This window comes from Saimiri boliviensis, chromosome 2 (genome assembly GCF_048565385.1).
Source record: "Saimiri boliviensis isolate mSaiBol1 chromosome 2, mSaiBol1.pri, whole genome shotgun sequence".
Taxonomy (NCBI): Eukaryota; Metazoa; Chordata; class Mammalia; order Primates; family Cebidae; genus Saimiri; species Saimiri boliviensis.
Genome location: NC_133450.1, coordinates 123,629,180 through 123,651,897, shown reverse-complemented (window position 1 = coordinate 123,651,897; position 22,718 = coordinate 123,629,180). Strand labels below are relative to the sequence as shown.

The following is a 22,718-nucleotide window of genomic DNA, read 5'->3' as shown; positions in this document are numbered from 1 at the left end:
TCTATCACCCAGGCTGGAGTGTAATCACACGATCTCAGCTCACTGCAGACTCTGTCTCCTGGGTTCAAGCGATTCTCCTGCCTCAGCCTCCTAAGTAGCTGAGACTACCGGCGTGTGCCACCAGCACCAGCTAATGTTTTTTTTTATTTTTTTTATTTTTGCAGAGACAGGGTTTTACCATGTTAGTCAGGATGGTTTCGATCTCCTGAACTTGTGATCTGCCCGCCTCAGCCTCCCAAAGTGTTGGTAGCAGATGGTACTATTCCAACATAGCAAGTTCTTCAGACAAAAAATAAAATTATCTGCAAGTACTGCTGAATTAAATATACATTTCTAGGCCAAGCATGGTGGCTCATGCCTGTAATCCCAGCACTTTGGGAGGCCAAGGCAGGCGGATCACTTGAGGTCAGGAGTTCAAAACCAGCATGCTGAAACCCTGACTCTACTAACAATACCAAAAAAAATTAGCCTGTAGTTCCAGCTACTTGGGAGGCTGAGGCCAGAGAATTGCTGGAACCAGGGAGGTTCATGGGAGATCACGCCACTGCAGTCCAGTCTGGGCAAAAGAGTGAGAGTTCACATATATATATATATATATATATATATATATATATATATATATATACATATATACATATATACATACATATATATATACTTCATCTAAATATATATGTATATATGTAAAATATATACACATACATATAAATATATATACACACATTTCTAAATGCTTCTAAAACATATCTTATTTTTAACAGCATCTTCCAGATGTTCATAATTTTTCTTAAGGGAAAGACCAGAATGAAGAAAAAAATAGGCAGTCTTAGTCCATAAGCCCAACTACTATTTCTGAAATGTTACTATCACCTCAGTGGGTGACCAACATAACACAGTAAGCAAATAATAAAAGCAACTATATGTTAGGACACAAGAGGGCATTGAAATGATTCCTGAAAGCAGAAAAGGTTCAGCAAGACCACTGTCAATAGCTCAAATGATATATCTTTTTTTTTTTAATTTATGGAAACTATTGGCTCATTTACCCGAAAGACATGATGTGTTGCCCAAGGCTCTTTCAGGATCAGAGTATGATGGTTTACAGAGATTTATGGAAAGTAAACTCACCAAAACCCTGGGTCTTATAGTACTTAAAGTTTGTGACAAGTATCTCTTGCTTTCTAGATACAGGGTAACAGAAAAAGAAAAAAAGCATGCATAGACTATATGTTATTTATAAAACATGGCCAACACAGTGGAAACAGGTGTGGCTGTTTGGTTTGCTTAGTAATATCTCAAATAATGTGAAAGCAGGCGCAGAATGGACACACCACAGTGCAATAGTATGCCCAACCCATAGCCGAATATGCCTCTTACCACCACCAAGAAGCTGAGCAGTTTCCAAGAATTTGGTACAAATGCAAAATCTGTAAAGGATGCTCCCACTCTGTGGTTGCTTTTTGTGAGCACATAGAAGACAAGGAAACACAGACTTCAGAGTCAAGTTCTCGTAAATTCAAATAATAGAACACCACCTCCTACCTGTACAAAGTGAGCAGCAAAATGCCTGATGAAGATCAATAAATCATAGCTATTCTTATTATTATGACAGATTAAGGCTTGAACCAGGCTTGAGCCTGCTGCTTTTTCCTCTCTACCTTCAAGAGGACACTGAGACTTTATAAAGCTCTCAAAGAATGAAGTGGAAATACTTTATGAAAATGAAAAAGAGGAACAACTTAAGTACCTGGAAGGTGGGATATCTGCAAGTCCAGCTGGTAAGTACAGGGATTCTGACATTAGCAAGCTCGGAAGAGGTAAAATGAAGAGCTTTGGTTATGTTAGAGTGCCATGAAACTCGTGGGCACAGGCTCAAAGGCAGAAAAAAATAGAAATGATGGCACTGCTACAAATCGGATAGCACTAAAAAAAAAACAAACCAAAAAAAAAAAAAAAATCAGGTAACACTCAAAGGACTTCGCATTGCAAAGAGAATTTCCAAGTTGCAAAAGGCAGAACATCTTTGTGTCAAGGCATCTGCCCAGACTCATCTTCCTAAACTTGCAACACGCGGCCGGGCGCGGTGGCTCAAGCTTGTAATCCCAGCACTTTGGGAGGCCGAGGCGGGTGGATCACGAGGTTGAGAGATCGAGACCATCCTGGTCAACATGGTGAAACCCCGTCGCTACTAAAAATACAAAAAATGAGCTGGGCATGGTGGCACGTGCCTGTAATCCCAGCTACTCAGGAGGCTGAGGCAGGAGAATTGCCTGAACCCAGGAGGCGGAGGTTGCAGTGAGCCGAGATCGCGCCATTGCACTCCAGCCTGGGTAACAAGAGCGAAACTCCGTCTCAAAAAAAAAACAAAAAACAAAAAACTTGCAACACGCATGGAAAGCCTTTGACCAACACAGCCTGACTCCCCTCTTGCATCTCACCTGCCTCAAGTTTTTGTTTGCTGCAGCACAGGAAAGATGTTAATCTGTCAGGGAAACACACCAATTCAAAAAGCAAACTATTTGCTTTCTGAGAGAGCAATGATCCTTCCTTCCTTCCAAGAAAAACAACGAACTAGAAGAAGCCAGACCTGTTGAGAATGACTGTCCGAATAATAGAAACAATTAGACAAATCCCTGAGTTGGCAGTAACTGGAGAAGAGAGGAGTTCATTTATCACTGACTTTTTAAAAAATGAGCATATGAGTACTCCATATTTATTTACCCCAGAAAGAAATGGTTTCCAGAATATATAACACCCTGCCTTTCCAGATGGAATCATGTACATGCTAAGATGTTATTTTTCTTGTTTTACTAGAATGACTTTTACTGTATATTATAAACATGCTCCCGACTTGATAAACGAAGGGCACAAATCATACTGTAACTTTTCTGTAATGAGATATGCTGAAACTGCATGCATGCAGGCTTGTGAATGGTGAGGGCTCCTACTCCAAAAGCTAAGCTGAACCCCCAGTTTGGCACAGAGATACTTAAAAAGAGTACTAAGATACATCAGATATGGCTTCACACCTCCTCTTTCCTGCCTACCTCACACCCTCATATGCACTAATCACATTCAAGCAGATACATTCTCTGCCCACAAGAATATGTTCTTTAGGTCCATGGAGGCATACTAAAGCACACAGGACTTCTATCTCCTCACAGCTGATTTTCATTTCCATAGGCAAAAATCCGCCCTACCACACCCCATGCTGTGTTCCAACAACCTCACTTCCAACCATCATCTGGGTGCCACAGCGTCTCTATGTCTTTTTCTTCTTCCGGCTTTTCTGTCCCTCATCTCCAGGCGCTATTGCCAATTCCAGTTTCCATGTGCATAAACTGACATTAAACTAACAACGCCAGTGCTTTTCCTGTAACACAATGTGTTGCTATGTCAACTTCAAGGTGTTCAACGCTCCTCAATAAATTCATAATGCTGCTGTGTCTTCAGGGACTCCCACTTTTCCAATCAGGAATAGTTTTTCCCCTGCAAAGCCTGGTTAAAGAGCCATTCTGGAAACCCAAATGCTTCTTAATACTGTGCCAGTTTGGGTTTCACCATAATGTTAATGGAAAGGTAGCATTCTGATACAAATAGGTCATGGGTTTAAAATATCACTATCTATAAATATGTTTATTATATGCCAATTAGTTCTTTTAAAAACAGTAAACTAGGCTCAGAAAAATCAAGGCTTTTCCTGATGTTTTAATATCACTAAACTGATGATGCTAGGATTCATAGCTTCTTCCATTTGGTGTCAATAAGCTGTAGACAGTCAGCTACAGGTCTTTTTGGTCTTTGTCAAGTCTACTGTCTCCATTAATTACTGTTTCCTAAATATCATATTCTTTAGTAACTGAACCAAAAAAAGAAGAAAAGCACACACACAAAGGAAACTCACCTAATGGGCAAGGTCAAATCAGATATACTTGTTATTGCTTCTCAAAATCTTTCCTTATTTCACCTATTATTCAGTATGCAGTCTCAGAAATGACTGCTTGCATTTCTATCAGCAGCTGTTTATAGACTGGGGCGTGACTTGTGTTTGCTTATGCAGAAGGACCAAGGAACAACGATGCACAGCCAGGCCAGTTTCTAGATCAGCCTGTCAGATTACAGTTGGCTTTTTTGCTGTTATTGTTGTCCATCTCTCATTTTATTACATTGTGATCACTAAATGTGGTCTGCATAACATCAAATTTGGGGGTATTTAAGAGGAATTATTTATTTATTTAGAGACAGGGTCTCACTCTGTCACCCAGGCTGGAGTGCACTGGCACAATTATGTCTCACCATGGCCTTGATTTCTCCAGCTAAAGTGATCCGCCCACCTCAGCCTCCTAAGTAGCTGGGATCACAGGTGCACACCACCAAAAATGGATAATTCTTTAACTTTTTTGGTAGAAACAAGGTGTCACTATGTTGCCCAGGCTGATCTTTAACTCCTGAGCTCAAGTGATCCTCCTATCTCAGCCTCCCAAAGTGGTGAAATTTCAGGCATAAGCCCCCATGCCCGGCCTGAATTAAGTTTTATAAATAAATGCTCCATGATTATGTGAAAACAATCTGTATACCCTGTTAGCTGGATGCAAGTTACACACATATGAGTCAAGCTAGTTAGTTGTGGCTTTTGATCTGATATATCCTTATTTAGCTTTTTGCTGCTTCATCTGTTTCTAAGAAAGCTATGTTGAAACTTCTAGATTATATTCATTTTCAGAAAATAAGACCGAGATAATGTCTTATAGAAGATTAATATAAATCCTAATAAAAAATAAACATTGCAGTCTTTATTCTGATAAGCATTAAATCTGTGCTTTTCAGTTTGTGTTCTGTGAAACTCTGGGATCCATGAAAATATTTTAAGAGTTCTGTAAACTTATTAAAATTTTATTTTTTCTATTGTTTGTTTTTTGTCTTTTTTTTAGACTGAGTCTTACTCTGTCACCTAAGCTGGAGTGCACCAGGTAACCTCCACCTCCCAGGTTCAAGCAATTCTCTTACTTCAGCCTCCTGAGCAGCTGAGACTAAAGGCCTGTGCCACCACACCTGGCTAATTTTTGTATTTTTTAGTAGAAATGAGGTTTTGCCAAGTTGGCCAGGCCGGTCTTGAACTCCTGACCTGAAGTGATCTGCCCACCTCAGCCTTCCAAAGTGCTGGGATTACAGATACAAGCCACCGCACCTGTACGTTTTCTATTATGTTTTTTTTTTAAAAAAAAAAAAAAACTGGAATTAAAAAAGCATACAGTCAAATAAATACCAAATTTAGAGACCTCCAAGTTATTTACTTATGCTACTTGGTGAAGTTACTTACATCTGCCTTTAGTGCATACATGTTACCTGAAATTCTTATAATTACTAGTTGAGAAGACTGTAATTTACACTAGACTTCTTTTCTTAATCAGAATGGATTCATTTGTCTATTGTGAAATTATTTAAGGAAGCACATATGAACTACATTTAATAAATGGCAGTCAAACCTCAGGCACATGTTTCAGCATGTGTTTGCTTTCATCCTGTTACAACAGCCAGCTGAGCAATGAAGAATGAACGCAATACATTGCCCCATAACATTCTATTACAGATCGCTGTAGAGATTATTCTTTGGGAAGCTTCTTGTCGGACTTGCATAAGTGTGATAGGGCTATTCCAGGTTTGGCCTACCTCCTTTGATAGCAGATCAATGTCTTCACAGCCAGTTCCTACATAGCAAACCTATATAATGTCATTGCAAACCTTTCATTGCCTCAGAAAACTGCTCTGGGCCAACTGGTTGCAAACTTTCTTTAGCAATAAAACTGTTTCTTCAAATAAAATCTTACATGGCACCCCAACATATAAAATAGATGGCAGCAAAATGATTCTAATGAAAGGAGTGAAGGTTAAGACCCCAACTCTCGTAGACCCACCAAGGACATAAGAAGAACCTCACTGTACACATTTGGAAAATCATTGCAGAAAGGTCTGCCTACATTGCAGCTCTGAATCATCTCATTTGCCTTTGGCTTTGTCCGTAAATACATCCTCTCTGCCTAACCACTTCAGTCGACAGCTCATTAGTAAGTTCTGCCACACTCTTTTATTCAGTGTCTCCTAAAGATCCCGCCTCTCAGACACCACCTTAACACACTTTGTGTGTGTTAAGGGAAAATCTGAAATGCTTTGGGTGTCCCTGGTGAGAACTGCAAGAGGAGCTATCTGAAGCTTGAGAGAATGAAATGAGGCTGTAGGAAGAGTCTTGAGAACAACCATCATTGGGTCATTCTTGGGGAAAGAAGAGCTTTGGGCTATCAAGTCCTGGAAAAATCTAGGCCAAATGGCCTAAAAGGGAAACAAAGCAGCAGCATCGACCATGGGATAGGAAACTGGTGTCCTTAAAGGAATAAGAGGAAAAAGTGCTGGGAGGATGTTTGTAACCAGTTACATTGATCCTTTCTTGTATCTACAAGGACACCTTGAGGCCATCAGAAAATATGACCAGATTAATCCTGATGGGCTCAAAAATCTAGGTATGAATGGAACCCTCAAAAGTCAAAATATAGTTTAAAGAACACAATGAAATATTGGTATAGCAACCTTAAGATAACTGAGCATATATTATTTTGTGCTGTATCAGAAGCCACTTCATACTAAATTATAGCACAAAAGAGCATAGAGGTACACAATTTTTTTAAATACTGATCAAAGTAAAACTTCAGATTTTCTCTACTAACTTGATTTTCTATGAATTCAGAAGAATTTCTAATATTATGCTCAGCTAATGGCTGTCATGAGGAGTGTTTTATATGAAAGTACTCTTGCTTATTAGAAAGTTCCAAGGAAGGAGAAAGGGGAATGGGGAAGAGGGAACAGAGAAACCCCTGGCATTCCCTACCTGGCTTCATGTTAGGGCACAAAATCAACCCACAGGGATTAAGTACAAAGGAAGGTTCCAGACAAGTTTTCAAAGTCACATCACGGTCTAACAACAAGAGACTCAGGAACAGGTCTGCAAAGGCGGGAGTTGTTTATGGATCTGAGAGTCTCAGGGGGAGAGCATTCCAAGAATTCAAAAGGACACCAGGTCGGACAACCCAGTTCATTAGCACCCACAGTAACAGTAGCTAGAAAAGATCTGGGGGAGGGTGGTGAGGGATATAAAAACTACATATTGAGTACAACGTACACTATTCAGGTGATGGCTGCACTAAAATCTCATAATTGGCCACTATATAATTCATCCAAGTGGCACGGTACAGTGGCTCACATCTGTAATCCCAGCACTTTGGGAGGCCAAGGCAGGCAGATCACTTGAGGCCAGGAGTTTGAGACCAGCCTGGCCAACATGGTGAAACCCCGTCTCTACTAAAATAAATAAATAGCCGGGCGCGGTGGCTCAAGCCTGTAATCCCAGCACTTTGGGAGGCCGAGGCGGGTGGATCACGAGGTCGAGAGATCGAGACCATCCTGGTCAACATGGTGAAACCCCGTCTCTACTAAAAATACAAAAAAGTAGCTGGGCATGGTGGCGCTTGCCTGTAATCCCAGCTAGTCAGGAGGCTGAGGCAGGAGAATTGCCTGAACCCAGGAGGCGGAGGTTGCGGTGAGCCGAGATCGTGCCATTGCACTCCAGCCTGGGTAACAAGAGCGAAACTCCGTCTCAAAAAAATAAAATAAAATAAAATAAAATAAAATAAATAAATAAACAAATAAATAACAAAAATTAGCCAGGAGGGGTGACACGTACCTATAATCCCAGCTACTCTGGAGGCTGAGGCACTAGAATGGCTTGAACCCAGGAGGCAGAGGTTGCACTGACACAGAACGCACCACTGTACTCCAGCCTGGGTGACAGAGCGAGATGTCATCTCAAAAAATATCTATAAAATAAAATAATTCATTCATGCAATGAAAAACCCCAAAAGCTATTGAAATATATATATATATATACACACACACACACACACACACACACACACAAAGACCCATAGTAGTTGTTGCTTTATCGAAAGCCAGAGAAACTCTTCTAACCTTCTAAGTTACAGCAATTTATTCGATCGACTTGCTTTCCCCTATTCTGCCCATCGAGTTTGAAAGGCTCCCTAACTGGCTGGGTGTGTTGGCTCACACCTGTAATCCCAACACTCTGGAAAGCCAAGACAGATTACCTGAGGTCAGGGATTCGAGACCAGCCTGGCCAACATGGTGAAACCCCATCTCTACTGAAAATACAAAAATTAGCCAGGCATGGAGGTGGGCACCTGTAATCCCAGCTACTCAGAAGGCTAAGGCAGAAGAATAGCTTGAACCAGAGAAGCAGAGGTTGCAGTGAGCCAAGATCATGCAACTGTGTTCCAGTCTAGCTGACAGAGAAAGAAGACTCTGTCTCAGGAAAAAGAAAAAGAGAGAGAGAGAGAGAGAGACAGAGAGAGAGAGAGAGAAAGAGGGAGAGACAGAGAGAGAGAGGGAGAGAGACAGGGAGGGAGGGAGGGAGGGAAAGAGAGGGAGAGAGAGGGAGAGAGAGGGGGAGAGAGAGAGAGAGAGAGAGAGAGAGAGAGAGAGAGAGAGAGAGAGAGAGAGAGAGAGAGAGAGAGAGAGAGAGAGAAAGGCTCCAACCAGGTTCCTTCACTAAGTTACCTCTTCTTGCTCTAAGAAGATGAAAAGCCAAGCATTCAGGTTAGAACTTAGTCCCCCAAGGCCATACCTTGTCTCTGTCCTCAGCTAAGCCTGGGATAAGGCCATCTATGAAAATAAAGCTCCTATTTTCTTTTTCTTTTCTTTTTTTTTGAGAGAGTCTCACTCTGTCACCCAGGCTGGAGTACAGTGGTGCAATCTTGGCTCACTGCAACCTCCACTTCCCGGGTTCAAGCAATTCTCCTGCCTCAGCCTCCCAAGCAGCTGAGAGTACAGGCACATGCCAAACACACCTAGCTAATTTTTTACTTTTAGTAGAGACGGGTTTTCACCATGTTGGCCAGGATGGTCTCGATCTCTTGACCTCATGACCCACCCACCTCGGCCCCCTAAAGTGCTGGTATTACAGACGTGAGCCACTGCACCCGGCCAAAAGCTCCTATTTTCTTAACATACCTCTGAGAAGGATATTTGAAGCCTAGAGGTTAAGAATTTAAGGGCTAAAATAAGCAGGCCACTCAGAAAGAACAAGAGCCTTGTTTAAAAAAAAAAAAAGAGCAGGGGAATAAACCTCAATACAGATTTACTAACGCAGAAGTAAAGACTTTGTGTTAGCAAAGAGACTATGAATCTGCAAGAGAACAAGCCAAGTGGATAAAGGAAATTGTAGACAAGAGGAGCACAAACCATGAAGATGTAAGTATCCACATGTTTACAACATGGATAATTGATAAACACTAACTAAATCTTTAGAAACTATGTTTGAGTATTCAGGGGAAATTGCAAAAACAAGTAATATTACACTTAATTTTTGAAATGAGAGTGAAATGAGATTCTGCATGAGAGAGAGAGAACTATAAAGGAGAAAGAAAAAAATGATCCAGAAGCAACACATGAAAATCACTGTCTTAGTTCTACAATCACGTTTTAGTATGTCCATGTTTTAAAGCATAACGTTAGCCTTTACACACCAACAACTTTGGCTGCAAAAGTCTGTAAGTAGAGTTTTCACCTTGAGAAATACTTTCCTATTTTTTAAAGAAGGCAATATTATAATGATATTTTTATTACTTTCCTATATATATTTGCTTATCACATAAAAATAAACCAACACATCTAACAATAAGCCTCAATGGTACTAATCTACTTTCCCAGATACATCACTCTAAAACTATATATATTTATATATAGTTTTATAGTCCAAGAAATAAATAGAATCTACAGCATAGCACATGATAGAGAAAATTATTCTGTATAGAAATTATAATTTTTAGTTTGAAATAATTTCCATTAATTTCTGATGCTTGCAAGCATTTTAGATATACATTTTGTTAGCTCTTATACTACAGTTCTAAACTGAAAAATTCTGACACAGAAAGGTACAGATATTAATACTCTGTTACTTCTAATCTAAAAGGCCTCCATCGTATGTTCTCTTTAGGAGACAGAAACTCACAAAACAAAATGTGTTGGCTTCTACTATTAGGAAATTGGACATTTTTCACATGTATTATAGTGGAAGAGGTTTTACATTTCATTCAGGCATAAAATATTTATGAAATCAGGAGCAGCCCAAACATAAAGATAAAATGCAGCACGACTTTCCAAACCAAAATCTGGGGCTTATGTCTATGGATTTTTGGGACCCTTTTGGGAAAAGGCAGAGTTGGAACAATTTAGTTGTCCAAGTATTAGAATTTTTAAATCATCTCTTTGATTGATGGGGAAAATGCACGAGAATATGCTAAAGGAAGGAGTACCAGAAAATTCGGCAAGTTGCTCATCGCTATACACCTCCATGCACAGATGACATGAGCAGTTATTTTTCTTTCCTTCACTTCTGACTGCCATGGCTCAGGGCCGAGGGTCTATTGACAGTGCATAGTAGAAGAAAGGGAAGATAAGTTGCTTCAACGGCAACATCCTCACCTACTTATATCCCTTTTCTCATGGCTCCAGTAATTAACAGAACAATCAAAAACTGAAACCAAACTACCTATCTATCCGCTTCACTCTCACCCTGGAAGCCTGTTCCCATACATCCAGCCTCCTCGGGGTATTCAAATGTTTCTTCATTTGAATGAATGCTTTGGCTAACTTGTACACATCATATGCCACGTTTAACTACCCCATTCCCACCTCATGGGCGTGTCTCATCTCTCAGGTCCAGTTGCATATTTCCTGAAGAGTCTCATTTTGTGTATTGCTTGTCCACTATCCCTTACCACTGGAGAGACAACTGGCCAGCTGTCACTCAAATGCTCATTTTTTTTCTACCATCTGCTTCCTCTAATAGCCTTTTCCTTTCACTGGTTCCCTCTGTTTCCTGCCAATTTTATTTAGAAGTCACTCAAAAAGTGTTTTAGGACTCCACTGATAGCTGTGTTTTTTTGATAATTAAACCATATTTGCCTCCAATTCAACAGTATTTGGTAAGCAATTACTACCTATCCAGTACTGTACTAGTGTAACCGGGTTTTTGGGGGGTTGCTGATGAGGCACAGCTTCCCTGAGAGAATGCTGTGGGTTCTTGGCCTTCAATTTTTAAAATAATAAGCGATGGGACCCCTGCAGGTTCACCGTATGCTTGTAAAGGTAAATATCAGACCCAAGAAGTGTTGTAGAAAGCTGATTTTATTTAGGTAGAGAAAAGAGAAGTAAAGGAAAAGAAGATAAAGACTTCCACAAAGAGTTTGGAAGGGGATTCCAGAGGGGAAAAATCCCAAATGGGAAAGGGAGCTCCCACCGTGTAGGAGGGGATTTCAAAAAGCTGGAAATTCTGCGTGGGTGAAGAAGCAGGGGAACTTATCCTGGGAGAAATTCCCACCTTCCCAAGTTCCTCTGGCCAATGAAAGGAGTTCCTTTAAACTTCCACTGGGGTGATTGACTTTTAGTTTCCTCCTGAGTCCGCGAAATTCAAACATAAACTGTTAAATCTCCTGGATGGAGAAAGATGGGATGGGGGCATGGTGCTGGGAAATTCTTGACCTTAAAACTACGCCCCCTCACGGACCCGGAAAGAGAACACATTCCCTCACTAGCAACTATGAATGGCCAAGAAACATACAATCCAGCCACTCTCTTACAGAAGCTGGTAATCAGGGTGAGGTAGAATGATGTACTAATTTACAAAAAAGGATGGATAAGACAGTATTATCAGAGAGAAAAACAGCTGGTACACCACATGGATCGGCCAGCACAAGGTATCAAAAGTGAAGTCAAAAGACCTGAACTCTGCTACTTCCTTCCTAGCTATGTCAACTGTGGTGAGCCAGGCAGCTTCCCCCAACCGTTTCCTCAATATGGGAATATTTATCTAACAAGATTATTGGAAGGATTAAAGGGTACATTACACGAAATGCATTTTGTAAACTGCAAACTACTTGGTACATGTAAGATGGTTGTTTTACAAGTCAAGTAGAGCCTGGGAGGTCAGAAAAGGGAAGCAATCTATCCAGCATGGAGGCTCATACCTATAATCCCACCTATTCAAGAGATTGAGGTAGGAGGATCACTTCAGCCCAAGAGATCCAAACCAACCTGGGCAACATAATGAGACACCGTTAGATCACACCACTGCACTCCAGCCTGGGTGACAGAGCGAGACTCGGTCCCCCCCACCAAAATTTTTTAAATTAGCAAGGTGAGGTAGCCTGTGCCAGCAGTCCCAGCTACTCAGAAGGCTGAGGTAGGAGGATCACTCAAGCCCAAGAGTTCAAGGCTGCAGTGAGCCATGATTGTGTCACTGCACTCCAGCCTGGTCAGAGTGAGACCTTGTCTCAAAAAAGAAAGAAAGAGGGAGCAATCTGACTATGACTCAAAGCAAGAGCCAGGACCTGAGCTGAGCACCTTCTTCAAAGCCAGGCAGGATTTACCTAGATAATGAGGACTAGGATACACAGCATGTTTCATGCAAGGGCATGTTTTGACTTCAATTTAACAAGTAATGAGGAGGCTTGCTAATCATTTCAAAGAATATAAATGTGAGTAAGATATAATCCTCTAAGTACAAAATTGGCTGTAAACTCAAAGGAATGTTCATGACGTAATGTGGCAAGCTAAGGAGAGCAGGACGACTAATCCATTGATATATGGGGTTCCTCTGCCACCCTCTGCGTAGACCCAGCATAGGTCACCATCCCTCTGCAGGCCTTGTTTTCTCAAATATGAAATAAGAGGTTTGACCTCAATGGTCTCTCTCCAACAGAAACACTCTATGCTTTATGATTCTACGTTCAAAGTTCAAAACTTAGCCATGAGAAAATTTAAGTGGGGTCATGGTGACAGCTGTCCCTTGTCACTCTTACTCCTTGCAGATGAGAGCCTAGATGAACACAGCCGCATAGGAATGGGAAGAAGGGGATGCAAGAGACACTAATTTTAAGGAACAGAGTTCCACATTGGGTAGAAAAGGACAACACCAAAGAATACAATCTAAGTGGCCAGGAGATCAAAATAATGTTGCAGACAGAAGCAGGACATTTGAAGTGGGGGAAGGAAAGAGTTGGAGTGGGCATAAGCTGTTTGTGAGTGGCATCAGATCTTTGGAAGAGAAAGACAATGAGATTGGATTAGGGCAGGTTCAGGGTGAGAGATCCTCAAAGCCGCATCACTGAGAAATGCCTGAAAATCATCCCCATTTCCTGTGGCCCACATTTACCTCTGTCCTTGAGACAGAGGCAGAGTACCAAGAGTGAAAGTTCCAAAAGCAAGGCCATGACTGCACAAGCCACAGAAGAGGGAACATGCTGTTAATTCAGCATGAACAAAACCAAGGATAACAGCAGGACGCTCTCAGCCAAACTAAGTTACACAGGACATGATGGGCAGTCCCTGCTGTTCTGATTAAACTTGGTCTCCAGATACTATCTCCCTGTTGTAAAGTTCTTTATCGGGCAGCGAGTAAAAAGGAAATGTCAGCGAAGACAGCTAGATGTCCTGTACCTGCACATCATTCACTCCTCTTAGGAGCCTGCAATAGTCACCACCTCAGATTCGAAACTTAGGCCTTGCCCATCATCATCTACCACCCATCTGCGTGTATGTCATTGAAAACACACACTGGCCGGGCGTGGTGGCTCATGCTTGTAATCCCAGCATTTTGGGGGGCCAACAGCAGTAGATCACTTGAGGTCAGGAGATCAAGACCAGCCTGGCCAATGTGGTGAAACCCTGTCTACTAAAAATACAAAAATTAGCCAGGCGTACAGGTGGGGGCCTGTAATCCCAGCTACTCAGGAGACTGAGGCACGAGAATCACTTGAACAGGGGAGGCAGAGGTTGCAGTGAGCTAAGATCATGCCACTGCACTCCAGCCTGGGTGATACAGTGAGATTCAGTCTCAAAAAAAAAAAAAAAAAGAAAAGAAAAGAAAAGAAAAGAAAACACACAGTTGAGAGGAATAGTAGTATCATTTTCCTCTGCTCCTTCTCTGCCCCTCTAATGTTGCTAATGTTTCACTGATTCTCATGTTTCACTGACACTAAGAAATAAGAGGTTAAAACCCTTCTCTAATTACATAATGTATCTGGGTTTTCTGAGAAGGAGAATTCACTAACTATACCAAGTCTAAAATGTTTTTGTTCTCATTTCACACTGCTATATGTATATGCATGTCTCCTAATGTACACCAGCAAGAGTTTCTCTAGAAAATTGCTTTCCAACCTTGTTCATGATATTTGTATGCCCTACTAGGGCACATGCTCTTGATCAAAGGCAATAGGTCTGAGGGCCCCAGAAAGGCCAGGCCTTGCCCAGGCACCCTGAGGGACAAGTGGTTCAACATCTCAAAACATCTGAACCAATTCATTGCACACCAGGGGGAGATCATCTCCTCTAAGGTAGGTGTCACAGCATGAAATTCCTGGGCTATACCTATACATACATGGTCAGTATACAAGATAATGTCAAATTGCTGTACAATATAGCTGTTTTATACTCCCAACTTCATGTCTTCACCAACATGTGGTTTGTTGTCAGACTTCCCAAAATGGCAACATTGTGATCTAAATTCACATTTCTCTGAGTGCTAATGAGTGTGAGCATCTTTTATTAACTTCTTGGCCATTTAGTTTCCTCTTATTAAAATGGCACATTTGTATTCTTTCTATTTTTCTACTGGGTTCTTTTTCTTCAAGACAGAGTCTCGTTCCATTGCCCAGGCTGGTATGCATTTATTTACCATTTATTGAATAAAATTATCCTTTCCCCAGTGATAAGCAATAAATGAATGAACCTTTCCATTTGGTTCCACTGGTCATTTTGACCATCCCTGGGCCAATGCCATCAATGCCTTAATTACTATGACCCTAACATGTAACTTCATATCTGGTAGGACTGGCAGCCACCTTACCATGGACATACTTGACCCTTCACACTTCCATCTGAGTTCCTCAAAAAACATATGGGGATTTGTATTGGGTTTGCTTAAATCTATAGATCAAATTGAGAAGATTGACATGTTCATGATGTTTAATTTACCTACCCATGTACATGTATATTTCATCATCTATTTATGTATTTTTAGTGTCTTGAAAAATATTCTCAAATATCACAAAGGAAGATATACAAATGCCAAATAAGCATATGAGAAGATGTTCAACATCATATGTTATTAGAGAAATGCAAATTAAAGTAAGAATGAGATATTTCTATATACCTATCAGAATGACCAAAATCCAAAACACTGACAATATCAAATGCAGCTGACAATGGAGAAGAACAGGAACTCTCCTTCACTGCTGGTAGGAATATAAAACGGTACAACCCCTTTGTTATAGACAGTTATAAGCAGTTGTTTACAAAGCTAAACTTACTCTTACCATATAATCCAATCATACTCTGTGGTGCTTGCCCAAATGAAGGGAGAACTCACGTCCACACAAAAACCTGCACACAGATATGTATGATAGCAGCCTTATTCCTAATTGCCAGAACTCAGAAGCAACAAGATGTTCTTCAGTAGCTGAATAGATAAATAAACTGCGGCACATTCAGACAAGTCAAATTATTCAGCGCTAAAAAGAAATGAGCTATCAAAACATGAAAAAACATAGGAGGATGTGGAAAGAGTTGTAGTGTTCACAACACATATGAAAGTATTTTCCAAAAAATATATATTAAAAGTCCTTCAAATATAAATTAAATGCAAATTAAGTGCAAAATTAAATGCAGAACAGCATACACATACCTATCCAAAGCTGTTAACAATTTTAAATGAGGTTTGATAAGTAAATTGGCCTCCACCAATAATCCAAAGATATGCTAGTGAAGCTTCATGCCACTGAGGAGGGTGAGAGCCTGGTTTGAATGACTGAAATTTGGGGAACAATTTATAAGCATATCACTGAAACACCTAACAAACAAGCATTGTGGATATGCCACTACACTAAGAACCAAGAATGTGGCTCTAAAAGAGCAATAGCCTAACAGGTAAGCTGTTTGTGGAAATGCCCAAAGAAAATGCAGTGACAGGGGAACTATAAAAGAAGTATGCACAAGCCATCAGTGAGATGGGAGGCTGGGGAGACAGCACCAGAGGGAGGAGAAGGAGCCCACGATGCCTAAAGAGGGAACTAGAAAAACTTCACTTAGGGGCATCTGACCCAAGGACTGAAGTCAGAGTATGACTGACCAGGCACACAGAGAGACAAGTGACAACTGTGAATGGACTAAAATTACACAGTGCACAGGATAGTGTGGGGAAGGACTTTACCTCACATGTCAGCCAAATAAGCATTCTCCTTTAAAGATAACAGAAACTACAAGCAAATCCTTCTTGACACCAGTCCAAAACACATAACTGATTTTTTATGGAATTTGGTAAGGAATGCCCGATGTTTAAGTTTTTTTAAAAAAAAAATGGCTGGGCACGATGGTTCACACCTGTAATCCCAGTACTTTGGGAGGCCAAGGGGGGTGAATCACGAGGTTAAGAGATCAAAACCATCCCAGCCAACATGGTGAAATCTTGTCTCTATTAAAAATACAAAAATTAGCTGGGCATGGTGGCACCCGTCTGTAGTCCCAGCTACTCAGGAAGCTGAGGCAGGAGAATCACTCAAACCTGGGAGGCCGAGGTTGCAGTGAGCCAAGATTGTGCCAATGTACTCCAGCCTCGTGAAAGAGCAAGACTCCGTCTCAATATTTTTTATTATTATTATTATTATAGTAATAGACCAGGTTTAAATCCATCAGAAAGGAACATGTCTTGGGCTGACTGATGCAGGTGGGTAAGGATTTGAGGGTTTGCACTTACAAAGGTGTAAGAGGCTAAGGTTACTTAAAATGCATTAAAGGACCTCAGCAGTGGACATGGCTGGAGGGGTCCATGGAGGTCAGGGAGAATGTGTCTAGAACAGAAGCTGAAAACATGGGAAACTGTTTGAGACCTAGGACTAAAAGGACTGTGACATGGTACTAAAAAGTTTGTGTGTCACCCTCTGGGCAAGGGAAGGCCAGCACAGGCTTTTTACGCAGGAAAGGAGCATGAGATGTGTGCCTTAGAAAGATCTCTATGGCAGCCACATGGAGAATGCACATAGAGCAACAGGAGGCTCTAATGTAACCAACTGAATGTTTGTGTCTCCCCAAAATTTGTATGTTGAAATCTAATTCCCAACGTGATGGTCTAAGGAGGTAGGTCCGTGGGAAGTAACTAGATTTGGAGGATAGGTCCTTCATGAAGGGGATTAGTGCACCTCTAAGAAGAGGCCAGTGAGCTGTCTTTCTGCCTTGTGAGAATACAGTGCAAAGTCCAGTGTCTGCAACCTGGAAGAGAGCTCTCACCAAAATCCTAGCATGCTGCCACCCTGATCTCAGACTTTCAGCCTCTAGAACAGTGAGAAATAAGTTTCTGTTGTTTGTAAGCTACCCAGTCTATGGTACTTTGATATAACAGTTTGAACTGGCTAGGACATATGGAGAGAGATTTTGAGGGTTTGAATTGTGTCAGTGACGGTAGGGATGAAGAAGAAGGGATTAATTTGAGATATACTTAGAAGATGGAAATCAACATAACTTCTTAACAGACTAGTACAGAAATTAAAGAGAACCAAAACTTTTGCTTTGGTAAATAAATGGTGTATCGTTAACCAAAAAAGAAAAAGATGGTTTGAGAAGGTGATAATTATTGTAACTACCACTGAGCACTTTTTAAAATCCTTTCAAGTACCAACTCATTTATTCTTCACAACAACCATATAAGGTCCCTAATATGCAGATGAAAAAAAAAAAAACAAAAAAACAATGCACAGAAAGGCTAATAAATTTGCCCAAGGTCACATAGCCAGAAGTGGCAGAACCAAGATCTGAACTCAGACACACTCTCAACAACCACATTATACTGTACAGTACACGACCAGTTAAATGCCTCTCATGTCTGAGGGACATCAAGTAAGTTGTGTTTAACTGGCATTTGGAAAACAGACCATGTTGATGACACTAGAATTCATAGCTAAGAAGAAGATAGCTATGAATTCTAGTGTCATCAACATGATTGTATTTCCTGAGGCTATGGGAAAAAAGAGACGGACATTTAGAGTGAAGAGAGAACAAAAATATAAGCAGCACCAAGAGATCCAAGAAAAACACTAGGAAGGAGTTTTTTCAGGCAGTGATGGTCCACAAGCTGGCTCAGTTGCCACAGCACAGAGGTACACACTTGAAGTGGTCTGGACCTTCTCCGTATGAAAATGGTGGATCCATTCACTATTTGCTGGATGAAAAGATTTACCATCTAGCTATTTGCTGGATTTACCATCTAGCTAAAGGACAGCTAAAGGATTCCAGCTTAGATTATGTCATCAAGAAAGGAAGCCAGAGTATAAAACAAGAAAAACAACAAAAAATGGATGCTCTCAGCTGTTGAAACGATGATTTATAACCGTGTTTGAGCAAAGCAGCTTCTGCCTCCAGAGAAGTAGCAGCAAAGCTAGCTTATCTCTCAATCAGTGCCCCATGTCGTTCATCACCCACTTCCCCTACCTGCCCCCTAGCCTACACCATGGATCCTCAGCTAAGAGGTCAGGGTCCCAGCCATGCTGCAGTAACACCAGAAGTGTACAAGAAAACGTGCTGTTGCATAGACAGTGCAAATAAATAATGGCTCCCCTCCTGTGATAATCAGCTTTTGTTTTTAATGGGCTTCATATGACTCATCAGCTATCACATATGCCATAGCCTCAGCTCTGGCTCTAAATCAAACAGGTTCAAAGGGAGGAAGAAAGGAATAATAGCAAACCATGAACAGATATCTCAAGTAGCCTTAGTTCTAAGGAGTTAAAACAGAAATGGAGGCAGGGAGAAGGCAGTTTCCAGTTTGAGCACATAGGTACAACGGGTCCAGAGAGGGAGGAAGCAGAAACAGTCGCAGAGAGGCAGCCTAGTTGCCATGGCGCCAACCTGCCAGCCAGCAAAGTTTCATCAGAGCGTCCCTTTCTGCTACAGTTCCTGTCCTGTGGGCAGCAGAAGCACCAAGAAAGAAGAAAAAATGGTTGTTTGTATTCTTACGGCTGCAGGGTCATATCTCTACGACCTAACACTATTTCTAGAAGGGACAAAGAGAAAGTGGTACGAGACAGAGAAAGTAGCCAAGAAGTGGGTAAACTCCTTTGGAATGTATTAAATCCAACTTCACTCTAAGGATAAATGTCCTCAGGAGTAAACTTTAATCCCCAAAACATCTTTTTTTTTTTTTTTTTTTGTATTTATGATCCAAGTATCTTGACAGAGAATGTCAATTTTTTATCAAGGCTCTTTCCCACAGTGACTTCTCATAATGGGGCTTGGGGGTTCCTTCCCAGGTGAAAAGCATGAGTCTGTGGCAAAGAAAACAAAATAATGTACTGTTTGGTCAGCAGGCTGGAATGGAAGCCACCCTGAAGGATGCCTTGGCACTAATACAAATCAGCAAATGACTTTAGCACTTCTGAGCCTCAATTGCTTCATCTGTGAAATGAGGAGAATGGACTAGGTGAACATTACATCCTTCCATTCTCTTAACCAATGCTTACGGGAGCTCAGGGGAAGGGAGCCCTTCCATGTGTCTTTTTTTTTTCTTTAAGACAAGGTCTTACTCTGTCACCCAGGCTGGAATGCAGTGACACAATCTCAGCTCACTGCAACCTCTGCACCCCGGGTTCCAGCAATTCTCCAGCCTCAGCCTCCCAAGTCACTGGGACTAGAGGTGCACGCCACCATGCCCAGCTAAGTTTTCTGTCTTCAGTAGAGTCGGGATTTCACTGTGTGCCAGGCTGGTCTTGAACTCTTCACCTTGGTGATTCACACCCCTCCACCTCCCAAAGTGCTAGGATTACAGGCTTGAGCCACCGCGCCCGGGCTCCAGGTGTCTCTTGTAGGACATTAAGCTGTCCATGTGTCAGGACCCTGATTGTGCCTCCAGGGACACACACCTCAATGGAAGCAATAAGTAAACACATACACATTCACAAAGTTAGATCCCTATATTTGATTAAACCATGGGTTAGTGGGCAGAAACCATGTCTTATGCATCTTCACACACTCAATATCCAGCACAGTCCAGGCACTGGGCTTAAGAAATGTTTACTGCATGCATTTTGAGGCAAATCTTTAAAATGTCACATTATGAAACTTCTCAAACATGCCAGTTATGGATTGAATTGTGTTCCCCTAAAATTCACATGTTGAAGCCCTAACTCCCAGTACCACAGAATACAATGATTTTTGGAGCTAGGACCTTTATAAAGGCGATCAAGTTAAAAAAAGGTCATTAGGGTAGGTCCTAATCCATCCTAATGGTCTCTTTACAAGCAGAGGAACTGTGAACACAGTTGAGGATGACATGCAAAGACAAGGAGGATGAACACAAGGAGGATGACATGAAAAGACACAGGGAAAAGACAGACATCCACAGCTAAGCAGTAAGGCCTGGAACGGATTCTCCCTCACAGTCCTCAAAAGGAACCCAACCCAATGACATCTTGACCTTGGAATTTCAGGCTCCAGAACTGTGAGGCAACACATTTCTGGTTTTAAAATCACAGTTTTAAAGCTACCCAGTTTATGGTACTTTGTTATGGTATCTCTAGTAAACTAATACAATATCTAGAAGTAGAGAGAATTCTATAACGAAACCTCCCATCACACTCACCAACCAGATCTTTCACTCCGGCATACTTCACTTTGCGTCTCTAAAATATATGGACATTTCCTTGCATAACAACAACACCATTATCAAACCTAACAGAATTAACACTAGTTTTAAAAAAGATTTAATTTCTAGAAGAAATAAACCTTATACTAAAATACACATTTACAGTCCTCCACTAAAACTACTAACACTATTAGGCCAGGTGCAGTGGCTCATGCCTGTAATCCTAGCACTTTGGGAGGCCAAGGCAGGTGAATCACTTGAAGTCAGGAGTTCTAGACCACCCTGGCCAAGATGGTGAAACCCTGTCTCTACTAAAAATACAAAAATTAGCCAGGCATGATAGCGCGGGGTCCCAGCTACTCAGGACGCTGAAGAAGGAGACTCTCTTGATCCTGGGAGGCAGAGGTTGCGGTAACCCGAGATTGTGCCACTGCACTCCAGCTTCGGTGACAGAGTGAGACTCTGTCTCAAAAAAAAAGCTATTAACACCATCAAAAACAAAACACCAATAAGCTTAAATTTTTGTCAAACAACCCTCAGAGGATAAGCAAGACTCTCAGAATAAGTCAATGTCTTAATTAGCTCTCATATTCAACATATTACCTGAAAATAAAAACCTACATTACTTTATTCGAGTACAGAAAAGAAAGGAAGAATGCAGTCAGTATGCATACTCACTCGTTGGTCACCGAAAACACACTTTTCAAACTAATCCCAAGAAATTCAGCAGACATCGTGAAGTCTTTAGTTTAAAAATAATATGTGCAATGGTATTTTATGTTAAATTGCACGTAATTTAAGCACATGAAAATTGACATGACAGAGCTCAAAACCACTACCAAAAGAAAAGAAAAGATAAATACAAAACCATACCTTGAGAGGGTAGAGAAACGCTTGTTATTTTCTAAAACGTTAGAGACTGGAGTTACCAAGACTTCAACAATTGACAACTTCCAATCACATGTCCTCTTCAGGAAGGTTACTTTTTATCTAACGTTAAGACAAAGAAAAATATTAAAGTCAGAATGGCCTACTTACAAAAGTTTTTCAAAAGAGCCTTTTGAAAAGCAGTTCGCTCCATCAACTTTCAAAACAGGCATCGCTGTAAAAACCCACAATCCAGCTAATTAGTCTCAGCTGTTCGTCATATGGCACTACAGACCAGTCAAGTGATTTTTGCCCCTTTCAAGCTTACCAGGTTCCAATTCGACTGGCCTCTCAGACAGAGGGAGGCTTTATTAACTTCTTCTGGTGTTAGAAGACTAGTACTTCAACTCTTTCTTCCTCCCACTTACGCCATGAATCAAAAAAGTAGAACATTTGTTTTCTTGAGAAAACATTTTGAAAAGTATTGTGTTCTCAAGGCCCTTAAAGGTGATATTCACATTGTTGCTTACAAATCCAATGCCTGATCCAAACAAACAATATGGAAGATCAAATGGAAGTGGCAGGAGGGATGGGGCTAAATTACTTACCAGACCTTGCGGCTGGCCTCCAATTCCTTAAGTAAAACTGCCTACAATGGAGTCCACCCAGATATCTTGCAGGCACCTCAAATCCAACATGTCCTATACTCAACTTACCTACTTTGCTTTTCTCCATAACCTTGCTTCAAACCCACTTTTCTTCCTGTGTCTTGAATCACACAATCCCAAAACACACAGCCAGAAATCTGACGCTTCTCATTAACTCCTCCCTCTCTGCCCCTCCCACTTCCAACTGGCCAACAAGTCCTAAGGATATTCATTGCCTCGCCCTTACTCCAAGTTCGTATTATTTCTTGGATGGCTGTAATTAAACTACTTATTTGGTTTTCTGGTCCCCATGTATTCTTGCCTCTGATCTCTCCTCCATGCCACACCCAAAGTGATCTTACCAAAAGGCAAATGAGAGTCCATCACTCTCCTGTCAATGGCTTCCCTCAGTCTCCACAATAAAATCCCTACTCTTTAGGCTTCTGCTTTCA

The 22,718-nt window shown here is 41.2% G+C and overlaps 1 protein-coding gene across 1 annotated transcript in view; it reads right to left on the bottom strand.

The window, feature by feature from the left end:
* Window positions 1-21,714, bottom strand: part of RAB27A (RAB27A, member RAS oncogene family) — a 61,103-nt gene extending 39,389 nt beyond the window's left edge. The window contains exon 1 of the mRNA XM_003935593.4: window positions 21,626-21,714. The gene's annotated coding sequence lies outside the window, so the exon portion shown is untranslated. The remainder of the gene's footprint in view (window positions 1-21,625) is intronic.
* Window positions 21,715-22,718: the final 1,004 nt, after the last annotated feature.